Here is a 23,072-nt window from a genome sequence, read left to right on the forward strand (position 1 = left end):
TATTGACAATGAGAGAAAAGAGATGAGGTTATAATTTTTAGTTTATGTAAAATATGCTCCTGTTAATTTATTTGTTGGGATTATGATTTTTGTTGGTAAACTGAAATATTTTTTTTTTTATCATATTATTTCTGTTATCATATTTCTTTTTGTTATCAATTTTAAATTATTTTGACATTTTTTTACTATAAAAAATGTATTTGAGGGATAAAATGGTGCGTTGATTTCTCCACTTGAGAACGCCAAGGTCACCACGAGGTGGCTGAAGAAATTCCAAGAAAGAAAACTGCCATCTAGCGGTGACCTTGGCGTTCTCAGGTGGAGAATTGCATTTCCATACTTTAACAGTAAATATAATGAAAAATAGCAGCGAAATTTTTAATAACTTAATAGACACAATCAATAGTTTCTTAGTATAAAATTGCAAAATTATAATTTGAATTATGTGCATTCGAAAATTTGTAAAATTATCCATTTTAATTATTTCAATTTTAGGCAAAATCAAAAATTGTAAGATCATAATTAAATGAATAATATTTACTGGAATTTTTTGTTAGAATGGAATAAGCAGATTGACGATAAAAAAATACTAAAGAAAGATGATACAGGAAAGAAAATATCCCGGGGAAAAATCAAATAAATTTCTCATCACGTTGTAATTTTCTAAAAGTCATTAAAAAAAAATTACTTACTCAGAGGTTTCGAGATACTGGAAGACCCTGTAAATAGGGCGTCGATACATGAAGAGGTGACCCTCGACACGCTCCACCATCATCCTAATAACCTCTTCATTCAATACAATAAATAAACTCCCATAAATCCACTTCACTTATATACAAAAAGTTTGTTTCATGTATAAAAATCACAGCAGATTTTTTAGTTTCGCTTTTTTGTAAAAATTTCACAAAAAACACTAGGATAAATTTATAGAAAAACTTTTATCGTTATTTGTCTTTCCGGTTGAAATTTTGTTTGTAATTTTATTTTCTCGTATATCCGTCTCCTTTTTTTTTGCCTCTTCCTCTCTTTTTCCTCTCACTCTATGTTATATCTCCGTGGTTACTGCATTACCGGAGTGGATCGATTACTCGTACAAGACTGAACCACGGTTCGATAAGTCCATTAACTGATTTCCTTACCACAATGTAACACTCACAAAATTGTTTTTGTTTCTTCGGTTTTATTAATTTATTTTCTTTTATAATAAATATCCTCAAGAAAATATTTATGGTGTAAAGTACAGTAAATTATAGTCTCTCACTTCTTGAATTGCTTATTTTTTATTTATGTTGTAGTTAGAAAATGGATCACACATCACAGAGATTTAATTGCATCGTGATAAAGGCATTCTGTATTTTTTTAAAGAAAAAAACTATTTAATAAAGTATTTAATAAAAATTTCACTTCATTAATTTTTGTAATTTATCTAGCTCTAAATTTGAATTAGTAAAAATATTAACAACTTTAAATTAGTGATTGACTTTTTGCCTTTGAATTAGTAAAATTTACACTAGTACTATTAACTAAATTAATAAATTTTTTTTTTATTAATAAATATTTTTGCTTAAAAAATTTAATATAAAAATAAAAAAAATAATATTAATTTCATATAAATAATATAAAATTATATCAATTAATTGAAGTTCGAATATAAAAAATAAAGAAAGCTTTCTTTATTACTGGAAACTTTTTTTTTCCAGCAATAATTATAATGGGTCCACTAATCACGAAATAAAAGAAAAAAAATTGTAGAAAATTTCGTAAGTGTCATCACACTTGAGAGAGCAAGATAAGGGTCTCATTTTCCCTGCTCTTGAGTTTAAGGTCATTGGCTTGACTCAAGAGCCTCTAGCGAGTCAAGTTTTCCTTAAATTTGGTAATGTTGTCGGAAAACTTTCCCCCAACTACTCATACATAACTTGCAATTTAATAATTTCTTTTCTAAATACTTTTTTTACATTGTAAAAAAAAATATTTTAAAATGATCGAAAATATTAGTCAAATTTACCAAAAAGTATTTTTTTTAAATTTGAATTAGTAAATTTTACTAATAAATTAGTGGGCATTACTATTTATTATTCAAATTTACTAAAAAATATTTGCTTAAATTTAATTAATTTTAAAAATTTTAATTTTAAATTAGTAAATTTTACTTATAAATTAGTGGAAATTTACTAAAAAATATTTTTTTTTAATTATTAGAAATAACTATTTATTAGTAAAATTTACTAAAAAAAAAAATTTTATATTGTAATTAGTAGAAATGACTATTTAGTAGTAAAATTTACTAATTCAAAAACAAAAATTCAGTCACTTATTCAAATTAGTAAAAATTTTTACTAATTCAAATTTAGAGAGTAATTTATTTATTTTATACTGCTATCATTATTTATAACTATAAATTAGTAAACGGAAAGAATGTTTTATCCGGAATAAGTAAAAATTTTACTATATTAGCGAAGTTTTTTTTCTTCTAGTTAAATCTTTCACTATTAAAAATTAACTTATCGCTGATCGAGGTAAAACTTTTTTTCCGTTAACAATACAATAAGTACTAGAATAATAATTAATAAATTTAATAAATAAAAAAACCATAGTAGAATATAAATTATAGTATATCAATAAAATATTAATTAAATAATAAACAAATAATTTCTAATAATTAATAATAATTATTAAATATCAATAAATATTATTAAAATATTACAATTAAATTTATATTGTAGGGGCTATAATTTATACTCCAACTATAATCAAGACTATTTATTCAGTTTGCTTATTGGCCCCTAGGGTCCAATAGCCACTAAAATTTATTTATAAAAAAAAAATATTAATTAACAAACGAAATTCCACGAAAAAGTTAATTTAACATCATTTGACGAAAAAGTTAAGAAAATAAAAATTTTCCCCAGCCCAAAAAATCAAAACAAGAGAAAGAAAGATACTATTGAAGGTGGTCAGTGCGAAACAAGTTGCGCAACGCCTCTCGAGTAACTTTTAATTATATCACAATTTTTTTCGAGCAAAAAGCAAGAGCAAAAAAAACCCCTGAATTAATAAACATCACTCAACATTAAAAATCACAATTCACAATAATTTCCGTATTCACTTATTGCTTGAAGTATTGTAGAAAAATCGTGTTTCCAAAAATTGAACTCGGGAATGTTGGAGAATAAAATATATTGATGTATATCAATTTGTTTTTTGTTTCTCTTTTCTTTTCGGAGATTTTGGGCGGTATCCAGAGCCGCGGGCGTATTATCGGAATGACCTTGACTCTAAAGGATAAACTACTATACTTGGAAGTCTAGACTCGAAGAGAGAGAAAAGGATCTCGCCGTGGCGTGGACGGACTAGAAGGTTCGCCGGGAAAACAAGCACCTAGCAACACTGCCGGCATTAAGGGGAGCAAGCGCTCTGATGGGTGCGGCAAACGCGCCGCGACGCCCGGCGTCCTCTCCTATCTGTTTGCTCTCTCTCTCTCACCCTCTCCCCCCTCATCACTGCGGCACCCCTTGAGATGCGTGGCCATAGCCGGCTATTTGCTCCCTTTGACACCCTTCTCCCTCTCCCTCACTCTTTATTCGAAAAACCCCCATAAAACTCCTCTCCCCTATGCGCAAAAACCCCCCTACCTTCCCACAATGCTACGCTATTAAAAACAAATTCTTACATTTTATTTCAATTTTTATTCAGTTATTCCTATCCTTAATTTCTTCTTAATGTCGGTTTTATTTACGTACTTCCTTAATTCAGTTTCTATTTTTATTTTATTTCAATTTCAGTTTATTTTTTTGATTGCAATAACTTTAATTCCCTAATTCTTAAATTTCGTTTCAATATTTATCAGGTTTTTGTGAAGGTAAATGATATCTATTTGTGTAAATATTTTTTTTTGTGGTTTTCTGGAGTAAAGTAAACGATTATTGATTATTTACATGCGATAATATAGTAATGCGCACGTATAACGATGGTAAAACACTACTGCGCATGTCTAACTGCTGTGCAACACTATTGCGCATGCGAAACTGCGATAGAAAACTAATGCGCATGTCTAGCAACTGTGCAAAACTATTGCGCATGCGTAACTGCGATAGAAAACTAATGCGCATGTCTAGCAACTGTGCAAAACTATTGCGCATGCGTAACTGCGATAGAAAACTAATGCGCATGTGTAATTGCGTTAGTAGACTGTTGCGCATGCGCGTAACTACGATAGAACATTAATGCGCAACTAAGTAATTCCTTAAATGACTGATGTTTTCAATTTTAACATTAATTTCACTTATAAAACAGAAAAGAAGAAAGTGTAACTGCTTCCACTGTCACATAAATAAATACCAATATAAAAAAGCCTATATATAAATTCAAAAAATGAAAAACTAAAAACAAACATTAACTATAAAGTGTATAAACCCATAAACTTGCTTTCACTGTCAAATAAATAATTATTTTACAAGACGGAAATAAATATCACGATTATAATTAAGCAACTATTTGTCAAGCGTCGAGTGCACGAAATTCTTGTCAGTCTTATCAATTTACATAGGCTGAGAATGGAGTCTAAAAAGGCAGTGCATGTTGGTGGATTTCTCAGCACTGATATACCTGTGTGTAGATGAAGTAAGAGTATTAAGGAGATTAGCTGTTACAAGTTTAATTTGTCGGTACCAGTAAACGATTATTAGATAATTTTCTGTTTCTCAATAAGCCACAGGGTATTGTGTCCCTTCTTGTTCGGGTCTCAGGGTTATTTGCAAACACTGCAAACCTAATTCACCTCTTAACGACCAAGACAATAGAGAGCGAAATTCGAGACAGTCAGCATAGGCTTTTAGCAACTATAAACAAAGATTTAAAAAATTTAAATTAAATTTTTTAAATCTTTGTTTAGTTGCAAAAAGGATTCGCAAGATTATGATCACAGTTTTTCTAAGGATTTCAAACAGAAGCAAAAAACGAATCAAAAGTGTTGCGAAGAAAAATCAAGGTTTTGATTTGACTTTTGTCTCAATCCTCAGAAAAGCTCTGATTGTAATGTTTGCAACAAGCTTTCTGAACAAGCAAAAAAAAAGCTACAATCATTTGTTCTAGTAATATTTAAATGTAGACGATAATTTACATTTCTCGAAACATTTTCGGTGTAACAAATTTTCCACCAAGTTCCCCTATCTTCTATCTTACTTTCCGTATGTCACATTAAAGATAAATTATTTTACACACTTCTCTCTCCCTTTTGAAAATGTCGAGACTTCGCGTGTGTATTCAGTTTTCTGAATAAGCTATGCGAGAGTTCGCTCTGCTATACTATGGAGAATTCAGGAACGTGTTAAGCATTTCAAAAACCGAACAACTTCGTATGCATTCATGAAAAGTGAATTCGTTTTACACATTGTTCAGACATATCTGTCTTTTTGTTCCTATACACATGTATTTCTATGATAAAAAAGGATTCTTTAAAATTCAACCATCATTTACTGCTTTAAAGAAGTAGAAGAAGAAGAGAAACACGACAAGAAATATGTGTCGAGGTCGACACATATTATAATCATGTCCTCTCTCGAACGAAACTCTCGTTTCGTCTTCCGCGTAATTAACCACTTTGAATAATCCTAGCTTCGAGGATCCTGGCAAAAACCTGTTTCATCCATCGAACCCAAGAGAGAAACTGGTTCGAAACTCAACTAAAATCCTGCTCTATTCAGTGGAAAAAAAAGGAAACAAGAGGGTTACTTTCCTGACGTGAAAATATTCCCTGGGAAATTTTCACGTGGGAAACGGGAGAAAACTGTTTTTTTAATTTCTACTGTCGTGCTACAGATCATATGAGTAAAGATTTCTTTTTCGGAAAGGCATTTTTTAAAACCTCTATAGAAACTTGGCTGTTACTTTGCAACTTTGTTGGTTTGGGACTTTTGGAAACGTATTTTTTTAAACCCTCTAAAAACTTGGTTGTTACTTTATAACTTTGTTGGTTTGGAGCTTTTGGAAACAAGTTTTCTGAAACCATCTATAGAAACTTGATTTAAAAGAATGCGTTTCCAAAAGTCCCAAACCAACAAAGTTACAAAGTAACAACTTTGTAACTTTTTTGGTTTGGGACTTTTGGAAACGCATTCTTTTAAATCCTCTAAAAACTTGGCTGTTAATTTGTAACTTTGTTGGTTTGGAACACAGGATTCGCCTGATTCTGTAGATTAATTTTCTGTTTTAACGAAATCCGAGAGGAAATCAATTTCTGAGTGGTTTTTCCAGGAAACATCTTTTAGTATTTTTACTGTCACATCTAATGAGATAAAATGTGATTTTTAGAAAAAGAAATTTGCTGTAACTTTGCATCTAATTATTGGATTCAAAATTCAATTGATGCTGCAGGCTTAACATGGAATTAATGAAGTCACTTCCTAGAGGGCAATTTTCTTTGACGTGTCCCATAAAATAAAAAAACCTTTTATTATATAATGATGTTTAGGCAAAATTTCATATGCATGGAATTTATTACAGACGTAAGCGAAATTCTTATGAATATTAATTAATGATAAACGATACCATCATTTTTTTTTTGCTTTACGAAACAGGAATCTGTTTCGGAAAAAAAGGGAACGGTTGGCCTTAAATTGTCATATTCTGATCCGTATTACCAAATCTTTTAATTCTCTACTTGAAATAACATCTAAATTAGCACTAACGATCAATTTAGACTATGTTTTAGTTATGTTTAGGTTTAATACCACTTCAGATAGTTTCAGATCGGATTAGATGACTTGAGGCAAAAGTTTAGGCAAATACAACTTTTTTCTAGTTCAAATCATCTAGAATCGCAAAAACTGTGTCAAGAAAAGAACAGAAGTTTAAAAAACAGAATCAGATATCTACAAATATTTACCGATAAGGGTATCACTTACAATTAGTGATTAATTGTTAATGCCCAGCAATACAATAAAAATTATTCCCCAACCCTCGATCAAAAGTTGTCTATGCATAACGGTTAACAGTAATTTGCATCAAATGCATATATATTCCTTTAAGTTAGTTAACAGAGAATTATTCCAAGTGTGGTATGCACGCAAACAGGAAGACCATTCGTTCCATATCGTGACTATAATGGCCATTGGTCACTCTAAATATTTCACTCACTGTACAATTTACATCTATACTTATGCATGTGTGCGCCTAGTTCCTGAAATGATAAACTCAACTTGAATAAGTGTAATTTTTTAGATAATCTCGTGATTAATTTCAATGAATAGAAATTCTAAAGATGATACAGTCAAAGGGGGAAAACATGCCTTCATTATCATTTCATTAATTCACTCTGATAAACCTAATGGAGTCCAAAAATAACACACAAAACAAGCTTTAAATAAAACAATAGGTTTTTCCGATTAGACCACAAAAATTAAACATCTGACCTTTCTTTACATTTACAATAAAAATTATCAGATTAAGACACTTTGACGAAATCTTCATTAAAACTATTTAAATCTTCATTAGAACTATATTTTAATGTCGAAATCACTATGTTGAGATTTTTCTCTCTCATCTGCATTGTCATAATCACATTAATCATAATGTACTTAAAACATCAATCAAACTGTTTGTTGCATTTAATCCACTGTATTTATCTGTAGGTATTAAAGACCCTAAGGAAATTGTCATCATTACCCTCGTTTTTCTCATAATGAATTTTTCTTTTTGCTTTTTTCTCACTTGGTCAATTTTTGCACCTGTATGTAAGCGATGAAAAACCTCATCATCATCATAATCATCCCCTTTCTGACCTTGCAACACGAAAGCCTTGAGGACTTTCAGTACTTTATACAACATTTCTTGATGCTTTCTTGCCTTATTCTTTATAAATAAATATATACGCGCGCACGCATGAGGAACTTGCGCAGCGTTCCGTATCAGAACAAAAAATTTCCTACCGAACTAGAAACTCTGTTGCGTTGTCAAGAAAGAAAATATTAATTCACATCTGATTTATACGAGTTAAAAATTCTTCAATAAAATTACAATATAATTATGTAATTATAATTTTATAATTTATGAATTTCTTCCTAGTGTTGAATTATATAAATTATAATTTTAGATAGTTTAGGAACTTTTACTGCACTTTGGTGGTAAAATTTAAATTGTCTTAAAAACCTTTCGCATTTTAACGACAAATATACATTTGATTATTTAAAAAATTTACAATTAAAATTTTTCAAAAAATTGATTTTTTTCAAATATCTTAATACAGTCCTTCAAAACTTAAATTGTTTTTCAACATAACTTTACAAAATTCCAATTATTTAAATATTTTCAATTAACATCTTCTAGACATTCAAATATTTAAATATTTTCAATTACAATTTTCAAAAATTCAATTATTTTCAAATATTGTAATACAGTTTTTCAAAAATTCAATTATTTTCGAATTTCAATAAAATTCTTCATAAATAATTAATTATTTTTAAATATTTTAATACAGTTCTTCAAAAAGTCAATTATTTAAATATTTTCAATTAAACTTTTCTAAAAATTCGATTACTTAAAAAATTTTCAATTACAATTTTTCCCGAATTCAATTATTTAAAACAAATTCAATTACAATTCTTCAAAAACTTTATTATTTTCAAATATTTTAATACAGTTCTTCAAAAAGGCGATTATTTTTTAATATAACTTTATAAAATTTGAATTATTGTAAAGTTTTCAATTAATATCTTCGAAAAATTCAATTATTTAAAAGATTTTCAATTAAAATTTTCTAAAAATTCTATTATATAAATGTTTTCAATTACAATTTTCCAAAAATCCGATTATTTAAAGAATTTTCAATTACAATTTTTCAAAAATTCAATTATTTAAAAAATTTTCAATTAAAATTTTTCAAAAAATTTATTCTTTTCAAATATTTTAATAAAGTTCTTCAAAAACTCGATTATTTTCAATATTACTTTACAAAATTTTAATTAGTTACAAATGTTCAATTAATATTTTCTAAAAATTCGATTATTTAAATATTTTCAATTACATTTTTCAAAAATTCAATTATTTTCAAATATTTTAATACAATTCTTAAAAAAATTGATTATTTTCAAATATTTTAATACAGTTCATCAAAAAGACGATTATTTTTTAATATAACTTTACAAAATTTGAAATATTGTAAAATTTTCAATTAATATCTTCTAAAAATTCAATTATTTAAAAGATTTCAATTAACTTTTTCTAAAAATTCTATTATATAAATGTTTTCAAGTACAATTTTCCAAAAATTCGATTATTTAAAGAATTTTCAATTACAATTTTTAAAAAATTCAATTATTTCAAAAATTTTCAATTAAAATTTTTGAAAAAATTAATTTTTTAAAAATATTTTAACAAAGTTCTTCAAAAACTCAATTATTTTCAATATTAATTTACAAAATTTTAATTAGTTACAAATTTTCAATTAATATTTTCTAAAAATTCTATTATTCAAATATTTTTATTTACCATTTTCTAAAAACTGAATTATTCAAATATTTCCAATTACAATTTTTAAAAATATATGATTATTTAAAAAATTTTCAAACACAATTTTTGAAAAATTTGATTATTTTCAAATATTTTAACACACTTCTTTAAAAAGTCGATTATTTTTTAATAAAACTGTACAAAATTTCAATTATTTAAAAATTTTTAATGAACATTTTAAAAAAATTAATTTATTTAAATATTTTTAACTGCAATTTTGAGAGCAATTTTCCAAAAATTCGATTAATTAAAAAATTTTTAATTACAATTTTTCAAAAATTCAATTATAAAAATAATTTTCAATAAAAATTTTTCAAACATTTGATTTTTGTAAAATATTTTAAGAAAGTTCTTAAAAAACTCAATTATTATTTTCAATATTATTTTACAAAATTTCAATTAGTTACAAATTTTCAATTAACATTTTCTAAAAATTCGATTATTAAAATATTTTTAATTACAATTACTCAAAAATTAGATTTTAAAAATTTTATAATCAAAATGTTTCAAAAATTCAATTAGGTATTTTAATTTAATTTAAATTTTACTTTAAAAATTCAGTTTCAAAAATTTAAAATAAATGCGATGAAATATTCCATAAAAATCAATCAGTTTAAAAAATAACAAAGAAAATCAAGGTTTTTGTTTAAAACTCAAAGGAATTTAAAAATTTATGGAGGCGAAAAAAAGAATGCAAGGAAAAATCATGATTTTTATAAGATTTTTCAATGTTGTTGAACACTAAAGTAAAGACCATAAGTTTTGTAAAGCAATTGTAGAAATTTGATGTTATTATTAATGTTATAAATTTATTTATTTATTATTAATTATTATATTAAATATTACTATTAAAATATAATAATAATAATAATAATAATAATATATTAAATAAAATTAATAATACCACTTATAATAATTATTATTGTTATTATTTTTAAAGACTACGAAACATAATTTTTATCTAAAAAAAAACTTTATCCACCTTCCTTCACTGTACGAAATAAATAGCGCAGGAAATGTTATAATAAAAAATAATTTAAGCTTCTTTATGAATTTGATAATAAAAACTGTACAAAAGTTTCTCTTTTGTGTGTGGTATATATAAATATATGTATATACACTACTAGCTCGCTTGAGCATAAAAATCTTTTTTGTGCGACAGGAATATTCGTTGGGATGACTAACGTAAAAGCGACGCATCACATGGGAGCCATTTACCAAGAGAAAGGACCCCCTTGATTCACAACCAACGGCCCTCTAGCTGAGAATGGGGATAGATTTCAAGCTATGGAAGCTTTGTCGCAAACTAGATTCATTAATGTAATGCATCCTCTTTCTCTCGAAATATATTATATTTATTCTCGCTTCTTTCTATAAATAGTATAGACTTTTCAATAGTATAATTAAAAGCACCACTTTTACGTATTTCATCAAATATTTTTCGAATTCATTCTCAAAAATATTTCTGGTTTTTTTTCAGTAATTATTATTATTCCCACTTTTACTATTATTATTATTATAGTATAAATAATATTATTATTTTTATCGTCTTTAATAAATTAAAAAAAATATTATTTTTATTTTCATCGCCTTTAATAAATTTAAAATTATTATTATTATTTTCATTAGGGGGATATAGTCAGAGTTGGACCCCAGTATTTTTTAAATATAGTTAGTCAACTCTTTAAATTTGAATTAGTGAAAAATCGTCAATTAGTGTAAATTGGTAATAATTTTTACTAATTTTACTGTTTAATTTTAGTTTAAATTTTTTTTACTTAATTTTTAGTGTAAAAGTATTGAAAAGTAGTTTTATAGAAATAGGTCAAAGTAGTATGTGATTAATAATTTCCGCATTAAATTAATATACAAAAAAAAAAAATCACTGAAGAATCAGTTACCTTGCAATAAAGTGTAAATTATTAACTGCATTATAATTCAACATTATTTTTAAAGTTAATAAAGTCGAGTGTAATTTAATCTCAGTCGTTAATATTGTTGTCCACGTCTTCTATCTTCTTCTATTTGTATATTTTACTTCTGATTTCTTCTTTTTTTTTCATGAAATATCCCCGTTTCTGCCAATAAATCTCGAACTGACTTTCAATGTTTGAATTTACATAACAAAGCTTGATATTCAACAAAAAAAACGTGTTTTATTGAAGCGAAATATAAATATTTTTTTTTGCATGTTAATATTATATAAAAATAAATAAAAATAAATAAAAATAAATGGAGAAAGGTGGGCTATCAATTTAACCTAAGGAACAGCAATGTGCAAATAAAATGAGATGCAACGATTGATATTGATTTTCATGCACCAAATATAAAGAAAGAATATATTTTATAGATGTATAAGAGAGAGAGAGGCCGAAATAGAGCGAGACATTTGACATAAAACATTCGATCATATAGGTGTTATGTCGTCCTTTAGAAATCTGGCTCAACGGTAATCTATTACGATTACCCTATACAGAGGCAGCGAGAGATCTGATGAATAGAAGACGACACTTCATACAACGTCGATCAACGCGATGATGCATTCAAACCCGCATTTACATTCTCACACGTACAAATACGTAGAAATAGAGGAGAGAGAGAAAAAAAGGCCAGAGTCAGTGCATTTCATTCTGAGACACCCCAAGTTTTTCATTCATTCATTCAAGGAATGTTTCAACTCACTGAAAAAACTCAAAAATATTTTTTCAGACTCGTATTTCGAAATGAAAACAAAATCCAAATTGTGGCTATAGAGTAAACACTAAACACTGCAGATTTTTCGAGTTATTATTTTTTAAACTGAGGCAACAAATTACAAAAATTGGTTTGCAATCAGTTTTAATTTTCGTATTAAATCAGAATTGCTAGTTGCTACAAAAATTTTATTTTCTTTCTCCCTGATTTCCTGACAGAATTTTGACTTATTCTCTGACCTGTAAAGAAATATTCTGATTCACTTTAAATACTTAAAATATTAATAAAAATACTTAAAGTAATTTAAAATATTTCTTTCAGAGAAAAGTATATTTGACTCGCAGAGCCAACAAGACTGTTGTTAATTTGTTTCAAGTAAAATTTATTTGGTTCAAATAAAAGTTTTATTAACATGTCTCGAATAAGGATCAGTTTAGAATAGTTTACGCCATAGTTTAGAAAAATTGTGGTCAATTATTATCACAAACTTTAATTGAAATTCATTTTTAAATCAATTATTTAAATAGAAAATTCTACGAGAATTCAATTATTTAAATACAATAAAAATAATTTATTCAATAATTGAATTCTTATACATAATTCTATCAACAAATTTTTAAATAATTGAAATCTTTCGGCTAATTTTAATCAAATTTTTAAGAATAATAACATTTTTCGAGGAATTCGATTAAAATTGTATTAAAAATAATTGAAATTCTGCAATGAGTTTTATTATTTATGAAAATAATTGAATTATTACGAAGAATTTTATAAAAAAAGTTTCAAACAATTGATTTTTTCGAAAAACTTGATGCAAATTTTATTTTTAATAATTGCATATATAATAAAATAATAATTGAAGATAATTTAATTTAAAAAAAAAATTATTCAGCCAAATAATTTGAAATAATTGTTAACACTAAATTAATTTAATGAATAATTTTTTCTTCATATTCCAGGAAAACATTTTAGTAAAATAAAAATTCTTTAACTTCTAAGAGTAATTGAGAAATTGTAAAATGTGTAGAACAAATTCAGGGTTACATTAAATTTAATTCAAAAATTAAAAACAATTTAAAAGATTGTACATTAATTTATTTAAATATAATTATTTTTTAAGTTTTCCAGGAAAACATTTTATCTTAAATAAAGAATTAAAAAGATATAATCTGTTATTATTAATCCATCCCCCTTATTAAAAAAAATAATAACTTACTACTGCTATTGATAATTTAATTGAAAATACCTTTACAAAATTCAATTATTTCTAAAAATTACAGTTAAAAAAAAAAAAAATTAAAAATTAAAATTCAATTATTATCTAAAACTATAACTGAAATTAATTTTTAAATAAATTTTTAATTATATAAGAAAAATTATTGAAAATAATTTAAATTTTGCAATGAATTTTATTACTTTTGAAAATAATTGAATTTTTGTAATAAATATTGTTATTTATGAAAATAATTTACTTCCTCCGAATAATTTTATTATTTATGAACATATTTAAATCCCTGAAAAGAATTTGAAAATTTATGAAAATTTTTTAATTACTGCGAAGAATTTAATGCCAAATTTTAAAATATTTGATTTTTTCGAAAAAATTTATGCAAATTCTATTCTAAATAATAATTTAATTCCTGTGAAATTTTTATTACTTTTAAAAATAATTGAATAATTGTGATGAATACTATTATTTATGAAAATAATTGAATTTTGCAATGAATTTTATTAAAATTCCTGAAAATAATTGATATTTTGACATGAATCTTATTAAAATTTTTGAAAATAATTAAAATTTATTACTTTATTTGAACATAATTGAATTCTTGTGACGATTACTATTATTTATGAAAATAATTGGATTTTGCAATGAATTTTATTAAAATTCCTGAAAATAATTGATATTTTGACATGAATCTTATTAAAATTTTTGAAAATAATTAAAATTTATTACTTTTGAAAATAATTGAATTCTTGTGACGATTACTATTATTTATGAAAATAATTGAATTTTGCAATGAATTTTTTTTTTTTTTTTTTTTTTTTTTTATTTTATTTTTTTTTTTTTTTTTTTTTTTTTTTTAATTGAATTCTTGTGACGATTACTATTATTTATGAAAATAATTGGATTTTGCAATAAATTTTATTAAAATTCCTGAAAATAATTGAAATTTTGAAATTAATTTTATTAAAATCTTTGAAAATAATTAGATTTGATTACTTTTGGAAATAATTGAATTTTCCAATGAATTTTATAAAAATTCCTGAAAACAATTAATATTATGTTATGAATTTTATTACAATTTTTGAATATAATTGAATTTTATTACTTTTGAAAATAATTGAATTTTGCAATGAATTTTATTAAAATTCCTGAAAGTAATTGAAATTTTTACATGAATTTTATTAAAATCTTTGAAAATAATTGAAATTTATTACTTTTGAAAATAATTGAATTTTTGTGATGAATACTGTTATTTATGAAAATAATTGAATTTTGTAATGAATTTTATTAAAATTCCTGAAAATAATTGAATTTTGTCGAAGAATTTTGCTATTCAATTATAAAGGTAATTGAAATGACGACCTTTTCTTTTTTTTAGATTTTTTGCTAATAATTTAATTTCTACGGAGAATTTTATTAATTTTGAAAATAATTTAATTCTAGTTATGAATATTGTTATTTTCAAAAATAATTAAATTTTGCAATGAATTTAATAAAAATCCCTGCCATGTCCCTGACCTGTGGCAACCCTGACCGTATGTTTCTCCCCTCGCCTATTTTTATTTTTAAATTACCATCTTTTCTAAATTTTTTATAGAAAAGCTTTCAGTCCACTTTTAACTAAATCATTTTTAGAACCATTTTCGAATTCTAGCATTGAGAGTATGATTTTAAGATTTTTAAGTCATCTAAAAATTAAATATTCTTTGTCTAAAAGCATAAGAAATTTTTCAACAACAGATGAACTACGTCTTTTGTCAAGCTAATAATATTGAATCGATTATAAATATACGCATAAAGAGGTTTTTTAAGAGCGCGATGAACAACGGATCGAGTTACTATATTTGGTAGTCAATATCAGGTGCAAATCATGCGGGTTGCATAATTATGAAGGTGCAGGTGCAATAGATGGCACGTCTGCATTTTTTATGTCTCAGGATAACTGCTTAAGCATAATATGTGACCAGAAGTGCATCATTTACGTGCATGCGTGTCAACCAAGTGCAATATTTTCTTGAGTACATTGAAGAAGAAAAAAATCATCAATATTTCCGTTTACATGCTTCGAAAATGTTTTTCTTTCTTTTAAATTCAAAAATAATTTTAAAAAAACAAATCTACATCATTTTGTAAGAAAGCTTTACTCAGAATAGCAATGAGTACAGTTTTTCTGCGGATATCAAATTGAGACAAAAAATGTATCAAAATTGTTGCTAAACAATTTTGATACATTTTTTGTCTCAATTTGATATCCGCAGAAAAACAGTGCTCACAACAAATTATTTTTATTTTAGCTTTATGGACCTACAAACTTATTTCTATTCGAGGTGAAGCTTTTGAAAATAATATATTATAAATACTAATTTTTACTATAAGCATGACTACATTATGGACATATAATAAGCTATGAGTCGAGAAAACAGAATTGGTAATTACAAAAAATAAGAGCGAGAATTTTATTATCTGCGTAGAAAATTTTCCCTTAGCACATTATAAATACATATATCTATTTTTCACTTCCTTTTTCCTTTTTGCAAGTCTTATGTATATATTTTGTCAAGTTCAGAGCACTTTAACTGCGGTAAAAGAAAAGATTTCTTTTGTTTAGCACGACTTTGAACTTGCGAACCTGTCCGAGTGCACGTTTAACAATTTAAGTATAGAGTAAGGGCAACACCATTATGTACGCTCGAGAAAATCGTAACTATACATTATTTTCGCTTCTTTCACTGGTCCAATTAACGAATTATTTCCTTTATATTCTTTCTGCAATAAGTTCACAATAACAACATTTATCGCTGATACTTGCTGCTCATGCCAATCACGCATTTAACATTGTTTCACTTCTCTTTCAAGTGTAAGCAAATAACAAACAACTCATTCTAAATGATCTCTGAACTGTATTCTGAATTGACCACAACTTTTCTAAACTGACTCAAATTTAGTTTAGTTTTAACATAAACTATATTATAAACTTGACCAAACAACTCTTCTAAATGGATTTTGAAAACTATTCTGAATATCCGAGATGACATTTTAAATTGAGCACAATTTTTCTAAACTATTCACGTAAAGTGTACTGTAAACTGATTCTTATTTCGACATAAATAACATTTTTTGTTTGAGTATATTTAATAATTTGTAGAGTGAATCAGAATATTTTCTAGAGTCAGGGAAAAAGTGAAAATTTTGTCTGGAAATCAGGGAAAAGTCAAGGAAAAATAAAATTAATTTTTTGTGGCATCCCTGACTGTACTATAATTTTAGTTTGGTCCAAAAATATTAATATAAATACGGACAAGATTCAGTTTTTTATTCTGTTTACAATATTTTTATAATTAATATTGAATAATAATTAAAATTTAATAATTCTAAACTCTGTTATAGTTACAAACTAATTGTACCGAGTAATATTTAGACCTAATGTGTCAGCTTAAAAAAAGTTTCGTACCATCTTAAATAGTACCCAATATAGTAGTTCAAAAATTTGGTTTTATCAAATCTTCAATAACATTTGAAGCATAATAGCAATTTTAAAAAATCCAATAGGAGAGAGCGTATAGATAGACTTTCTTGGGTCACTTTATTAGTGAAAAGAAGTTTAATTCCCAGTATGATGATTATTGTCTGTATCATAAATTTTCCTGTTTCAATGAAGGACCTCTCGACAAAAGAGAAAGAGAGAGAGATGTGAAACAATCTTCTTCTTATTTTTAGGGTTATTTTATTTATAGCCGAGATTTACGACTGGTCTGAGATCAAAGCATAGTCTAGGGAAGGTAGATGCACAAAAAAGAAAAAGAAGAAGAAGAAGAAGAAGTAAATGATGATGATGAAGGGAAAAAGTTCTTAAAAAAATGTGCGATAACTTGTGTCATCAAAAACGTAACGAGGTCCTGGTATTTTAAAGAATAGCGCAGTAACTTTGCGCACCAAATTCACTTTCTCGCATAAGAAAAAAAAATTATTTAATTCAACTTTTTAATTCAATTTTTGAAAATTGACCTGATGCACTACAAAAATTATACCATCTTTTTTTCTCTCCGATTTTTTTACAGTAAAGCTTTCAATCCGATGTCCACGTTTCTAAAGGTCTTAATTTTTTTCTATTCCTGACAATAATTTGTTTTAAATACCTAATTGATTTCTTTCGAAAAAGTCTTATTGAAAAATGGAATTTCAAATAATTTAATTCCTGGACAAATTTTCAAAAAAAGAAAGAAAAAAGTAGCTACTGATTAGTGTCACTTTAAAAAAAGGATCCAAATAGTAACTGATCGTAAATAATGCATTTAAGTAGATGAGTACGAAGCCTGGAAAAATAAAGAAATAATACGGAGCAAAACTGATTAGAAGTGGAATAAAAAAAAGAATGAAGAGACAATATACAAACAGCTGCAAGAAGTATTACATCATTCTGTTTGATAATGTATAATGTGAATTTTGAATGGTTCTTTTTTCTTCAACATGAAAATTACTACAAATTAACAGGCGGTTAATTTATTGGTGTGATTTAATCGTCCAAGAATATATATATGTATATAGAAGAAGGGGAACGATGAGAGATAGGAAGAGTGTAAAGTGCGATAATTATGTATTCTATTCTCAAACAAAAGTATCACCAAGTTCATCGAACTATTCACTTATATGTGCAAGCACAACAACTTGTGATGTGTAACATGTCATTATAAAAAAAAATGTTTCGTATAAATATTCTTTCATCACCTCACTATTAAAAATCAATCTTACTTTCAGTCTCGCTTACAGTCTCGCTTTCAGTCTCGCTTTCAGTCTCGCTTTCAGTCCACTCTTGACTAAAACCTAAATTTTCTAAACTAAAATTCAGTTCAAAAATACTTCCAGTGTAAACTCGAAATGCTTCGAGTTTACACTCGAAGCATTTTTAAACTGAATTTTAAGAGAATGGTTTTAAAACAAATTTTTCTTATTGTTCAACTCTGTGGTTTTCAAGTTCGTAATTTGAAATGATAAAAAAATTAGTAATAATAATAACTTGTGGATGAAAACTATTATTACGTATTATTAAAATTATGAGACTAATATGCATGCTGATTCCAAAAAAAGAAACGACATTGAAAATGACGAATAGAGGACTATAAATTTACAGGGTCGCCTTCATTTGGCATGAGACGTTGTTTGAACCCCATTGACCGCAGCTGTTTAGCCTTTAACATCAATAGCATTGCTAGCAGTACTCGAGAATCTTAATTTCGATTTAATTCCAACCAATTTGTAATTTGCCGCTAAATATATGTATATATCAACATATTATTAGTTTTAATAGAATACTTTTACTATTTTTCGGAGTAAAAGTCGATAGTTTCGAAGTAATTTATGGTAAAAGTTTGAATAAATAGTAACGCTGAAAATAGTGTAAAGTTGTTCAAAATGAACAGAAGTTCCAGTCAAAGTTTTACTGATGGATTCAAAGCCAAAAAATTAATTAAGACCTCGAATTGTTTGATCAGTGATACAGAATAGAAAGAAAATAGTAAGAATTTTCGGAAATGCCCACAATTTTTATCTTTTTCCAAAAAGCTGGAAAATAGGCCATTTTTTCTCAAACTTTAGATATGTAGGTCAAACCGAAAAAATTGAATTTAAAAACGACATTAAAGTGGGAAATTATTGCGTAATCACAACTGCTAATAAGTTTTCTTTTGATGATGAAGGAGTTTCTTTTTCTTCTTCTTTTTCTTTTTTTTTAATAAAAAAATATGAAGAGAAGAAATTTGCAAAGCTTTGCAGAATTCATAATTGAATTGAGTCTTTATTATTGAAGTGTTCCATGGAAGGTCGTAAAATGTCGGAATAAATAAGGTGGATGCATTGAAAAGAACGATAAATTTTACGAATGAAAAGTTCATTGACTCGCGGAGTCACTCTTGCATGTGTTTATATAAAATATATTATATTATACGGAGGAATATGAAATGAGTGCTCGCCATATATGAAGTGCACAACATATCACTATATAATTCAAGCATCTAAATCATCTATATACGCTTCGTCTTTTATCACTGAATTCAAAATATTTCAATTTTTTCCCTTTTCCCTATTGCAAAATCCTCTAAAGAGCATAATAAATAGTAATATGAATTTTGAATCTTAAATCTTCGGTTGGGTCCTGAAAGTTTATTACAATTTGTTTTTTACTATTTTTACGATACTCTTGCTAATTTTTTACTGCTTTTTACTACTTTTACTCCTTTTTACCACTCTACCTACTTTTGTTGCTATTTATTACTACCTTACCTACTTTTTTACTACTCTTTAATACTCTACCTACTTTTTACCACTCTACCTATTTTTTTTACTACTCTACGTACTTTCTTATTACTTTTTAATACTCTACGTATTCTTTACCACTCTACCTACTTTTTTTGCTACTTTTTACTACTCTACCTACTATTTTTTGCTACTTTTTACCACTAAATAAATCTACAAATGCCTTCAAAAAATTTTTTAAAAGTTTTTATGAATAATTAAATTTTTTTGACAAGTTTCTTTAAATTTTTTGAAAATAATGTTTTTTTAAAAATATTTTTAATTAAAAATTTGGAAAATAATTGAATTAAACAAAGAATTTTTTCAATTTTTAAAAATAATATTGTATGTTCATAATTATAGTTGAAAATTTGATTAATTCAATTTTATTACAATGCATTGATACTAATTGAATTTTTGCAAAGAATTTTACTATTTATAAAAGCAATTGAATCCTTCCAAAGAATGTTATATTATTTATGAGAATAATTGAATGTTTGCGTAGAATTTTATTAAAATTTTTGAAAATAATATTGAATTGTGGAGACCAATTTATATATTTATAAATATAATTGAAATTTTGAGAATTTAAAAATATTTTTAAACATAATTGAATTTTTGCGAAGAATTTTATTTCATTTGAAAATATAATTGAATTATTTTTCAGAATTTTATACAAATTTATGAAATATAATTGAATTCCAGTGAAGATTTTTTTTTAAATATAATATTCAAAAGAATTAAGTAAATCTGAAGAATTTTGCTATTTATGGAAATAATTGAATTAAAAATAATTGAAATTCTGCAATGAGTTTTACTATTTATGAAAATAATTGAATTATTGCGAAGAAATTTGTAAAAATAAAATTATAATTACGGTGATGAACTTCCCTTGACTATTTTCGAAAAATTTAAATAAAATTCTTTAAAAGAATTCTATTATTTTTAATAAAATGTTAAGAAATTGCAATTATTTCAAAAATTTTCAATTATTTGTACATGCTCTATTTTCTTTCTTTCCAAAGTCTACCCGAAATTGGGTAGATCATAAAAATAAAAATAAAAATAAAAATTCTAATAAAAATAATAAAAATAATAATGAAAACCTATTTTAATTTTTAAAAAAATATTGATTTTGAAATGGTACTAAAGAATGATATATATGTCAGACACATTGTAAGGATTGCTATAAAGTATATATACATATACAATGTAGAACGTTATGTGCGATTCAGGTGCTACATTTCTATATAGAGTGATAGAGAAGAATTTTGTAATCTAAACGAAATACCCTTCAGTCCCACATATGAATTTTACGATTTCTGTCATCCAGAATGTCGAGATAAATATACGTATATGGAAGTACTATATATGTAGACGAAAAATTCGATATTTCAATAAATACGTAGGCACACATTGCTCCATCGAAATTCGTCATCTATAATCCTTACATAATTTGCAAAAATTCTAATCTATTTTTGGTTTTCCTTGTAAAAAAGAAATTAGAAAATTATTAGCCTGCTCTTTCGTTATTTCTTATTTATTTCAGTCTTTGTATTATGTAATTGCAAAAGAATTTCAATCATAGAAATTATTTTTATTTTAAAATTTTTTGGTTATAAAATAGTGGTTTAATTTCTCCACTTGAGAACGCCAAGGTCACCACCAGGTGGCGCAGAGAAATTCTAAGAAAAAACTAAAGTGCCATCTAGCGGTGACCTTGGCGTTCGCAGGTGGAGAACATAATCTCCATATTGAATCTCAAGATGTTCTTAATTCTATTTTTTTTTTTTTTTGCGGTTTTAGAGAAAAACGAAATTTCTCCGTTATGGAGGCCTCTAATTATAAATATAACTTTGAGATTAACGATCACAGAATAGTTAAATTAATACAGTAAATTATTATTACAGTTTCTTATAGTCACTAAAACAGTAATTAATTATTTATTCCATGAATTACAATTTGATGTAATTTGTTAAGATTAAATCGATTGAGAACGTGTGCTGGTAATTTAGATCATCACTTTCTACAAATATATATATAGGAGCAGTTGTGGGTAAGTCTAGGGAATGATTGTCGAGTTGATGACTCAATGACAGACAGCTACATTGAGGTCCTTCAGTATTCTTAAGAATGTCCCAGAGAGAGAGAGAGAAAGAGAGAAACAGAGTGTCGATAATAAAGTCTATAGCAGTGATTGATGTATCGATAAAAACGACTAACGGGAATCTGAAATATGCCCGGATGGCACGAACACAACTTCGACAATCTTTTATAATAGAAATTACAAATATATTTCTAATGTAAGCGTATTAGATTTTAATTTCTCCTAAATTCGAATCGAACCTACTTAATATAGTAGAATATAAGAAATAATAGGTATGCAAAAATAGAGCTTAAAAATTAAAAATAGAATCTGTTTCATGTCTCACAGGAGATGATAAGTCTCCATTTTTCTATCCTCAGAAAAAACAGTGAAGACAAATGAGTAAAACGCAGAGAATAACAATAATTAAAATCTGCAAAATCGATTTATAAATAAACGATCAAGATATTAGTCCAAGTTGCAAAAAGCGATTTGATCGAAATAAGCAGAGGACAATTTTTTTTAATAAACCAGTTACCCTATGACCTTAGGAATAAATAATTCATCATCCATCAAGTGCAGGAACAATAATGCAAATGAAGGATCTACACTTCCTTATGAGTTCGTTTTCATTATATATATTATAGTTTCACTGAGATCTATAACTGAACTCATAAATCAATGTCAAAATTCATCATGTAAATGATTTCTACACCATAAAGCACATCTGATTTTTCTTTTAGGCATAAAATTATAATCCCTTACACTTGATTCTGAATCATGTGGTTGTAAAAAAAATAATAAAACCAGTTTCTTATTAAAATTATCTTCTTCTATTTAAACAAAATTAACATCTGTTACGTTTCTTCAAATTAATGAGTCAATGTAAAACAAATCAGTCCCAAATTGTCCATATAAATAAAATTAGACATTTTTTTTTCAAGCTAATATTCGCTTGAGACTTTTTACTCACAGTTTTTTAAGATTGACGTATTAAATTTCGAAAATCAGTCTTCAGATTCGTAATCACCGACCCTGAAAACCCTTCACCGACCCTTTACACAAATTTGATCAATTTAGAAAAAAATGTCCGCCATATTGAATCAGCCATTTTGAATTTTGAAAATTATGAAAATCTGACTTTAAATTCGTAATCAGCGACCCAAAAAAACCTCTACTCAGAGTAACAAAGTTTCAATAAAATTCACTGCCTGGGTTCCTCTGGGTCACGAAAGGGTTAAATTTTAATTATTTATAAATTAAAAAGGC

General features: G+C 26.0%; 1 protein-coding gene across 1 annotated transcript in view; it reads right to left on the minus strand.

The window, feature by feature from the left end:
- The window catches only part of LOC122505466 (focal adhesion kinase 1), a 130,195-nt gene that overhangs the window by 79,927 nt on the left and 27,196 nt on the right, over nucleotides 1-23,072 (minus strand). The gene's annotated exons all lie outside the window — the stretch shown is intronic.

This window comes from Leptopilina heterotoma, unplaced genomic scaffold, assembly GCF_015476425.1.
Source record: "Leptopilina heterotoma isolate Lh14 unplaced genomic scaffold, ASM1547642v1 Lhet_36, whole genome shotgun sequence".
Classification (NCBI taxonomy): domain Eukaryota; kingdom Metazoa; phylum Arthropoda; class Insecta; order Hymenoptera; family Figitidae; genus Leptopilina; species Leptopilina heterotoma.